Here is an 11,220-nt window from a genome sequence, read left to right as displayed (position 1 = left end):
CAGATGGTTATTGTAATAATCCTTTTGAAATATGGTAGTCAGATTCTGGATATATTCTGAAAGTAGAGCTGAAAGAATTGGATGTGAAGTGTGAAAGAAAGCTGGTAAAAATTCATGTTATTTGCCTGCCATTCCTTGAGGTACATTTCTAGCTACATACTTAACAATTTGACTGCCTTGGATGAAAGGAGGGATAAGAAGGTAGGGGCAAGGACACAACAATAAGGATAACTAACATTTATTGCACATGCACTTTATGCTAGCAAATTTCTAAATGCCTATTATATGTTATAATATTAGATATTCATAGTAATGTCTGAGATAGAAACTATTAATATCCACAGCTTCAGAAAAAGAAACTTAACCTTAGAGATTATATATCCAAGCCCTAAAATAGTATATTGAATAATTGGAGGCAGATGATGACATCAGGTCACCTGACTTCAGGTCCTAAACCCTCAAACAAAATAACATCAATGGACCACCTACTTTGTCATAAAAGGTTACCTACCAGGCACTTTATAAAGATCCTCCTGTTTAAACACTTCTATGGGTAACCATGAGGAAACCAATATTTATCAAAAATCACAGAAGCTTCAAACATTGATTACATTTCTGGTTTAAAGCAATATATAAGATATTAACTGAGCTGTTGTTAAAAAAGGGGAGAATTTATATTTGGAAGTTTCAGTAAGTGCCAGATTAATACATATTTATTGGATTTTAGGAGTTCTTATAATCTTTAATAGTTTCATGAATATTGTTATTAATTCAAAAGGAGTTTTAGCATGAAAAGTTTTTCAGACTTATTTGATGGGGCTCTTATGTTTAGAAATTCTGGTATAAAGTATTTTCTGTCACACATTTTGAAACATATACTGTAAAAATAATGTCTGTTCCCAGCAACCAAATAAACCAAATCCCTAGGGAATTTTGATGTCTCTTGAAAGAGAATTCATAGAATTGTGAATGGCTTCACAGGGATTCTGTAGAAGAATTTCACCCACATCATTGTCCTTGGAAAGAAATAGGAAACACTTCATACTGACAAATAGTAGAGAGAGAAAAGAAACCTGCTATAATCCCCACTATTGTAGCCAATAGACAACATGATCAAATGTACCACAGCACTTCCTATATGAGATAAATTCTAGACATGTTCACTGATTCATCAGTCTTGTTATTCAGGAAGTGGACCACTCACTACAAGTATATATCTTCATTGTTTGTATGGACTCAAATATTCCTTGAAAACTCTCTTGAACTCTGAAAGATGAGTCAATTATTAATAGAAATTGAGATAATGATATCTTTAGCAAACTGTCATTTTGATTCCATAAGTCACAATAGACAAATGAACATTTACACAAATTTTTTGGGTTAGTATCTGTTTCTGAGATAGAAAGAATTCTACAGGCAAATGAATGAGATCTAAAACTATTCAGCTGCTAAAACAAGATGCTTATTTACCTCTAAGATTAACTAATGATATTAAAAACTGCCACAAAATATATCAGGCTCTGCTACTTACTTGTTATATGACATTAGACAGGTGACTAATAATAATAGTGTTTGTCGTATAGGGCTTTTATTAAGATGATTAGTGATGATGATGTGATGATGGTGGAAGAGTAGTAGGATGAGAAAAGAAGAAAAAGGAGGAGGAGAAGGAGGAAAAAGAAAAACAATAACAACTACTACACTTAGAATAGTCCATGATATATTGTAAGAGATATGAACATTAGTTAAAAAATCATAATAAATTAATATATAATACTATACTATATTTAGACAAAGTATAAATATTTAAACTATCGTCTTCTAGATATCCTTTGTAAAATCTATAAACCTCTAAAAGATGAAGGAAACATTGGCATGTTATTGATCTTTCACAAATGAGGAAGATATAATTCATTGAATAACTTTTCTAATAACAATTTTCTGTGAGCAAAGCACAAGTAGATGCTGTGAGAGAAGTGAATAACTTTGGATGATGTCTCTGCTTGAAACTTGCTCCTACATATAGCCATTAACTGAGATTTTTAAATAGTTGTTCCAGAATTCACAAAAAATCTCTGCATTTGAAATATTTATGTAACTATTTATCTGAATTAGATATTCTTTGATGTAATAGCCCTTACCAAGTTTGTGTACAATTTAGAAAAAATGCACTGTACATTTCTATTTAAAAATAGAATACAATGTTAGTATACAGGAATGATAAAATTGCTCACTAGTTGATGTGCTGCTTATGCCCTGAATCTGACAGAAAGGCAGAAACAAAAAAGGTTAGTGATACTAGCCTAGTTTTGAATATGATGGCTTGAGATTTGATTATGAAACTAGCAGTGCCCTGGAATTGGATTATATAAAGGCACTTTTAAACGATACATAATCTGGAACCCCTTTCAGGTATAAGCTAGAAATGCAATCAGCAGTTCTGTCACACACATATGTCCTGATACCTGGTGGCAAGGTGAATGCATGAAAACAGGTCCTGACTGATTCTTATATGCTTTTGTTTCCCTCTATTTTGACACAAAGAAATACAATTTCTGTGTTTAGAAGTATATCAAATTAAAAAATAAACTAGTGCTATGAATAAATTGGTTTTAATTCCACATTAAATATATGATAATAATAGACTAGCTCGGAAACTGAAATTAGACAAAATTCTGTTTGAAAAATAGTGTATCTGTAGTTTTTTAGTACATAGTATTCCAAAATGCTTTCAAAATTTTCTCAAACTTTATGAATATAATTCACTTTAGATAAATAGATAGATAGACACACAGACACACACACACAATCAGCTGACTGACTTTCATTAATGGTGATGCTTTCCACTCTTCCCATGTGTTTTGTTTTTGTTTTTTTTAAGAATCATAAACTGAACACAACTAAGTATACCTAATTCTTCATGACACAGCAGCTTATAGCTGTATTTTTATCTAAACCTCCAAGTATTATTTTTTTAAATATGGAATCCTAGGAGCCTTACAAACTGTGAAATGACCTATTTATGGGTTGTGATGAAGTAGAGGGTCATGAGATCAAGTTAGAGGGATAGGCAACTATTTTTTAAAAAATAAAATAGAACAGGATCAAACAAAATAGCAAAAGTCAGAGTGTATAGCATATATAAGTAGAGACGTTGTCTCACGAACATTTTGTTTCCTTTATTGGCATAGGTGTGTTCATATACACAAAGTTGTCAAACCATATTTATATTATGCATAGCTATTTAAAAAACCTAAAAGCAACAAACAAACAGGACAAACAGACTCATGGATATGGACAATAGACTAGTGGTTAGCAGAGGGTAGCGGGGGTAGGAAGGTGGAGTAAAAGGGATCAAATATGTTTTGACAGAAAGAAATCTAACTCTAGGAGGTGAACACACAATGTAAATATATATATGCCTTACTGTTGGATTGTACACTTGAAACACTGGATTTTGTTAACCAATGTCACCGTAATAAATATAAATAAATAAAAATGTAACAAACAAACAAATAAATAAATAAAATTTTAATAATCATTGTGCGAGAATTTATGATTTTACTTCACAGGTTTTATGTGTCCTAAAAATAGGTTTTAAAATTCTCTGTTTATGCACCTTATTTGGTTAAAAGTATAATGGCTTTCATTTATACTTATAAAAAATATATTTAAAAAAAAACTCAAGACATGCTAATTCTAAAGCAATTATTATATTTGTAGTTTTTGAATATAATTTAAAACAAAAATAGCAAATATAATAATCTATATTTATATGTCTCTTTTTTACAAATAGATATACTATGACTAATTACTTATATATTCTCAATCTGAATTTAAGTTCTAACTGGATTATATACAAAATTTTTTTATGATCTTAAAAATGAAAGTATATTTAGATCTAGAAAGGTATGAGTAAAGTATATATTTCAGTTTTCCCGAAATATTTCTTCATAAAACAACCATATTTCATGAGTAAAATGATGATGTGATGATGTAGATAAAATGTATCTAGATAACATATTTCTAAGAATATGATAATAGACATATAATATACCAAGTACATAATGAGAATGGGGGCCCATGGAGGGATATAGGTAATGGAAAGAAAGATGAAAGATTATTAAAGATTTAATAATGTCCTAAATCCACTAAGTGGGGTCTTTAATTTTAATGTAGCTCTGACTCCAAATTTACTCCTGTCATACTGTACAGAATAATGTAAGAGGAAGCAAGAATTCTCAATTCTATGAAGAAACAACAGTAACAACAACAATAAATCTAACTCTAAACCTAAAGGAACTAGAAAAAAAAAGAGCAAACAAAACCCAAAGGAAACAGAAGGAAGTAAATAGTTAAGAACAGAGTGGAAATAAATGAAATAGAAATTTAAAAAATAGAAAAGATCAATAAAATTAAGAGCTGGTTCTTTAAAAAGATGAATAAAATAGACAACATTTAGCCATACTCATCAAGAAAAGAGAGAGTTCAAATAAACAAAATCATAAATGAAAGAGAAGTTATAACCAATACTACAAAAATACAAAAAAAAAGTAAATTTCTATAAGCATATAACCTTTAACACTGAACCAGAAAGAATAAAGAAATCTAAATAGATCAATTACTAGCAATGAAATTGAAGCAGTGCTCAAAAAACTCCAAATAAAAGTTCAGAATCAGATGGCTTCACAGATAAATTCTACCAAACTTCCAAAGAATTAATACCTATATTTCTTAAACTATTTCAAAAAATAAATAAATAAAGAGGAAGAAGCACTTCCAAACTTATTTTATGAAGCCAGCATTGCCCTGATATTAAAACCAGATAAAGACATTACAAAAAATAAAATTATAGGCCAATATGCTTAATGAACCATAGATGTAAAAATTCTCAACAAAATATTAGCAAACCTGATTCAAGAATACATTAAAAATTTTATGCACTGTGACCAAATGGGATGTAACCCAGGGATTCAAGGATGGCTCAATACCCTTAAATCAATCAATGCAATATATCACATTAATAAAACAAAGGATAAAAAATAAACAATCATCTAAATAGATGCAGAAAATAATATTTGACAAAATTCAACATCTGTTTGATAAAAACTCTCAACAAAGTGGGAATAGAAGTTGGATTGTACAAAACAGGCAGCTTGTACAAGGGAAATTACATTCTTTAGCTCACCCAATTTATTTGTAGCTTGAGTGGTCAACATCGATGGAAAAACAGATAACATGTATATTATAATAGCATATATAGCAAAGATCAGATCTTAGTTAGGGAATCAAAATCTGGAGGAGCAGTGGATGCTGGGATCTACTTCCCAGATCTCCATTCAAGTTTTAAAGGTTTATTTCTTCAACTACTGTGAGTACTGCTGTTTGATGACTCTCAACTGTCAGCTCTCTCTGGAAGTTGCTCTGGGTTGTAGAGACTCTTACTTCTAGTTGGGCAGCCTGCACTTAATGACTGCTAGCTTCCATAGCATAAAGTCCATGTGTTCCTTATTGTCATACAGAATAATCTATAGGGTCCACTTGGCTTCAGAAATGTCTTTTCCAATATTTGGTCACCTGAGACTTTGTTGAGACTACATTGCAGCCTGATCTTTTTCTCTGTCCAACCCTGCTGGCCTCTAAAATTGGTTAGAATGATGGAAGATATTATTTAGGGGAGGTTGATTAGCAAAATATTTAAGAGACACCTAAAAATATTTGAGAGACACCTACGTGAATGTGAAGATCTGTAGAAACAGAATTCCAGGCAGGAAGAAGTGTCTAAAGCAGGATCTTTCTTGGATTGTTGTAACAAGGTGAATAGTAAGATGTCCTGGGGTCAGTACTCAAATCATGTAGTCCTCTAAAACAAGGTAAAAGGAGATTATTCTTTTTGTTAGCCTAGAAAAGATAAGGAAATAGATTCTCCTTTATAGCCTCCAGAAAGAAATGCAGCTCTGCCAAAGCACTGAGTTTGACTAGTGAGATCTTTATTGGATTTCTATACTATACAGAATTATAAGATAATAAATTTACATTGCTTAAACCACTATATTTATTTTTGTAATTTATTATAGATGCGCTATTAAGTCAATACATATCTGGGGTGAGGTGGTGCTGTAACAAATATCTAAAAAAACTGTGAAACTGGCTTTGAAATTGGGCAATGGGCAGAGGCTGGAAGAATTTTGAGGAGCATGATAGAAAAAGGCTAGGTTTTCCTGAACTGTTAGTAGTAATATTGATGTTAACTGCTCTTAATGAGGACTCAGAAAAAAGCTAGGAGCAGGACTGAAGAAATACAAATTGCCTTAAGAATCCCAAATCATTGTGAAAAGACCATTATTAAAAATATGGACATTAAAGGAACAGCTAGTGAAAGCTGAGAAATAAATGAGGAACATGTTATTGGAAACCAGAAGAAAGAATCTTTGCTAGACAGTGGCAGAATGATTGGCAGACATGTCCTTCAGTTAAATGGATAGGAGAACTGGAAAATGGGAAAATTGTACATTGAATTGGGGAGATTTCTAAGCAGAATATTGAAGATGTGGCCTGGTTTCTTCTTGCCACTTATAGCAAAATGTCAGAGTAAAGAGGTGAATTAGGGAGGAACCATTAAACAAACAAACGAATATCTGGGGTGAGGTGGTGCTGTAACAAATATCTAAAAAAACTGTGAAACTGGCTTTGAAATTGGGCAATGGGCAGAGGCTGGAAAAAAAAAAAAACCAAAAAACTCTAAAATTAAGAGAGTCACTGCCAAGAACTTATGATATAGAGGGGTTACATCTCAGAAAAATTAGAAAGTATTAATGTACATTCACGCAAATGACTCTTTGTGGAAATTAAAGGTTTGTCTCACAGATTACCTCAATGGAACTGGAGAGCAGATAGGAAGTTTTAGGGCATTATCTATCCTTCAGACTTCTCAACAAAAGCCAAAAACAAAGATTAGATTATCTAGGAAAGATCTATGAGGGGACTTCATGTCTAATGGAGACAATCTCATGACATGTACAGGAGACCCACAAGAGTCTTCGAAATTTTAACTAGCAAAACACTGAGAGCTATAATTTAAAGGGATAGAGTACAAACTCAAAGAAGGCTGTTGGAACCTCAAATATCTACAAGCAGGAAACAGGCTGATAAAGCTACCCAGCTGCATGAAATACCATTCATGAAATATGGAGGATGTCTCAGAGGGGCAAACTGAGAGCCCAAATAGCTAAATTACATAAGATTAACCCCAGGACTTGAAATCCAATGGTGTTTTCCCAGCTGGATTTTAAAATTGCTTGAGATCAGTGATTCTTTTTCTTTCCATTTTTTACTCTCTTGAACCAGAATCTTCTGCCTAATCACCATAGTATTTTAGGAACAGATAACTTGCTTCTTTAGTTGCCTAAATAGATTTATGATTTAGATGATGAGATTTTGGACTTTTGAGCTAATGATATTTACATGAGATTTTGAAATTTGAGTTGATGCTATAATGGGTTCAGACTTTACAATATTGTGATGAGGCGAATAAACTTTGTATGTATGAAGAATGCAAATCTTTGGGGCATAGAAGGTAGACTCTAATAGGCAGAATGATGAGCCTCTAAATATGTCTGCCCCTAATCATTGGAACCTGTAAACATGTTACCTTTCATGGCAAAGGGAATTTTGCAGATGTGAAGATGTGATTAAGGTTAAGGATCTTGAGATGGGAGATTACCTTGCATTTTCTAGAGGGACCCAATCATATGAGATCTTAAAATAACCTTTCCTGGCTGAGGTCAGGGTCAGAGAAAGAAGTGACTTCAGAAGATGGTCGGAGAGATGCAACATGGCTGGTTTTGAAGATGGAGGAAAAGGGCTGAGAATCAAGAAACGTATATGGCCACTGGAAGCTGGAAAAGAAAATTGAAATTCTCCTAGAGCCTCCAGGAAGAAACATAGCCCTGCTGACACATTGATTTGACAACACAATGAGATCTATGTTGGAATTCTCACCTACACTACTATAAAATAATAAATTTGCATTATTTTAAACCAAAATTCTGTGTAATATTTTACAGCAGCAATGGAAATGTAATACAACTTCTTTAAACTATCACCCACTATAGTATTTATGTCACCAAATAGAAGAATTAAAGGTTTAAGTATGGCAATAAAAAATGTAGTGATAAATAAGGGATAGGAGTCAATATGGTCTTTCCTTTGAGACCATATTATATCGTCTCTATAAATTTGGAATAGAAAAAAATATCCAGATTTGTACAATGTGGTTTAATGTGCAGATAATCCTAAATTCAAAGCCTGAGATATATGTTTCAAATGCTCCATCTCACTTAATATAAAATTCCATTGAAATTTAGGGTGCTTCTTTGTATGGACAAATAAATTATATTCACTTTCATTATTTTATATTTGTCTTTGTATACGGAACATGAATGGCTTTATCTTGTCTTTTTCATAGAAACAGGTACTTCATTGACTGTAATTATACAGCTTTTCTTCTTTTTAAATAGTTTTATTTTCACTAAATTCAAAATAAATTGCTTTGTTTAATCTCATCTGATTTGACTGAAACATTTACATTGTGAAAATGCTGACAGGCCAGTTCTCCAGAAAGAACAATGTTACACTTTGTTTTTTCTTTTTGGGAAAATGCTTGTGGAGAATAGGGTTTCAGGGCTGCAAAATTAATTGCTCTGATGTAACTGAACAGACACAATGAACAAGTAAATTTAGAACAGTTATAAAATTTATACATAATCCAGGTTGCTAGAAATGGTTCATGCAGACATTGAGTTTTTAAGAGCTTTAATATATCATGTAAATAGAAATGTAGAATGAGCAGTGTGTTTATGTCTGTAGAAAAGTAAGTAAATGTGATATTTGAAAGAAAATTTTCTAATCTTTCACGTGAAGTAAAATTTTCTTTAATTTCTTTCATGATTTATTGATGCCTCATTGGTCATACTCAACTAAAATTTTTTCTGTGATATTTATATGGACCTTTACCCTTGTTTTTCTTTTCTAGTCTCTTATATAAGAGCTTCATTTATTTTCTCCAAATATAGAGAATATGTGAGGACTGATCTCACTGAACATGCACACACAGTTTTTGATTGCTAGTTCGGTTAGCTATAAAATTTTAGAACACACTGATTTTCTCGGAAATTTAAAGAAAATTTAACATTATTTTCTATCTTCCTGGTTGGTGATTGGAAGTCACACCAAAGACTTGTATTCATTTGTAGGTAAGCAATTTCATCTACTTAGAAGTATCAATGTATTTCTGAAATACATAGATGCATACTGTTTTTCATTCCTTCTTTTTACAAACAAAGTTGATTTGTTCATTTTGAAAGCATAAAATCACTAAGATGTTTTAATTTGGGAAAATACTCTGCTATCAAATTGTTGGTAATTGTCTTATTCTCTTCTAGACTTCCTATTAGGTGGATTAATGCTCCATATCTCTTAATGTTTTATATTGTCCATTGTTTTCTTATCTTGGATTCTAGGGATTTTTTCCCAATGAAATTTGTTATTCATAATTAGGTATATAGCTGCATTCAGTCTATTATTTAGCCATTCTATTAAAGGTTTATTTTGTAATTTTATTTTTAATTAATCTTTGTAGTGTTTCTTTAATCCTTATGTCATAGAGATAATAATCATTCACATCTGAGAAAACTGACTGAAGTTTTTAAAAATAATATGTTAAGCCTCCTGAGTCAGTTTTTCTATTTGCACATCTTGCTCCTTTTTCAAATATGTGATTTTTCTATACGTCGTCAGGTGATCAGAGTTTTTTGTCACTTTTTTAATGAAGAATCATGATGATCAGTAGACATACTTGGTATGTATTTTCTCTGCATGTATGTTCTGTTTTCCAGATAGTTCTCTCCTTGAGATGAGCATAAATAGAACTTTCTATTAGAGATGGCTTTGTGTAAATTTGCAGTACATATCAACTAACAGATTTTGTTCTATTGTGTTATGTAGCAATCAAACCAGGCATCCACACCCAGCAATGTCTAAAATAAAAAGGTGGTTGTAGTTCAGTAAACTCTTTTTTATGGATGGAAATCTTTTTTTTTCCTCTCTCTCTCTCTCTTTTTGTTTATTTGGAGAGTCCAGCTGTGTGAACTTTTTCCTCAGATCCTAAAACCTACACATGGAAATTTCCTCTGCATAGAACTTAGGCTTATTTCAGAAAGAATATGTTCATGAGATAGGAATGTAGGAACAGCTCTTAAGAATAGGGTATTATTTTTTAAATGTAGAACTTGGGGTATCATAGAAATTTCCTTTCAGATGTGTGTTCTGGCTTGATTATATGTTTTAGGGCTCTGATGCTTTTGCTTTGCTTTCAATCTAATATCATTTGCAATTTATATTCCAGAAATTCTTTAATTTTCTAGCTCACTAGTGGTACCTATTCATATTATGGAGACATATTCTATCATAGGAGAAGTTCAGTACTCCATTATTTAATCTACCCAGTAACTCTCTAAGGAAATGTTATAAGTCTTTTATTTATTAACAAACTGAGAGCTAGATAAATGTCTGTGGATCAGAGTTTTTGACTTCAGATTCTCCATCTCCATAATGGAGAGCTGTGATTTGACTTCAGATTCTCCATCTCCATAATTAGATCTCTCATCCATAACCAGGGATAATTTTGCATTCCATTCTATTCTAATCAATTCCATTGAGTTCAATAAAATATATTTTAAATGCCTACAATGTGACAGTACTATACAAGCACTGAAAATACAGAGATAACTAAGACAAAGAGCCTAGCTTCAATCAATTACTGTTTTGTATGTGGAATTTAATAAAGATGGAAAATAAGGGAAGCAAAGATAAAACTTACTTATTATACAATTTTGCCTAAGATTGTTCTGGTGCAGGACAATTGAAAAGGAAATATAAATTGGAAGAACATTCACCATGAATGCTCCAAATGTTGGATAAAATAATAAACATGCTTTTAGTGTCTTGATATAATTTATAAAATATTGAATATTTAAAGGAATATACAAATGATACAAATGAATTTACTCATATACATAAAGATTAAATTTTTTAACCTTTTTCCAACTTGTTGGAATCAATTTCCAACAAGTACGCAAGTGAAATAACAAGTAGTGTTATTCATAAATAAAATTCGTAAAAATATATTTAGGAAAACCAATGTTGTTGCTTAATGAGTGA

The sequence above is a fragment of the Pteropus alecto genome, unplaced genomic scaffold, assembly GCF_000325575.1.
Source record: "Pteropus alecto unplaced genomic scaffold, ASM32557v1 scaffold14, whole genome shotgun sequence".
NCBI lineage: Eukaryota > Metazoa > Chordata > Mammalia > Chiroptera > Pteropodidae > Pteropus > Pteropus alecto.
This window is presented reverse-complemented; position numbering follows the sequence as displayed.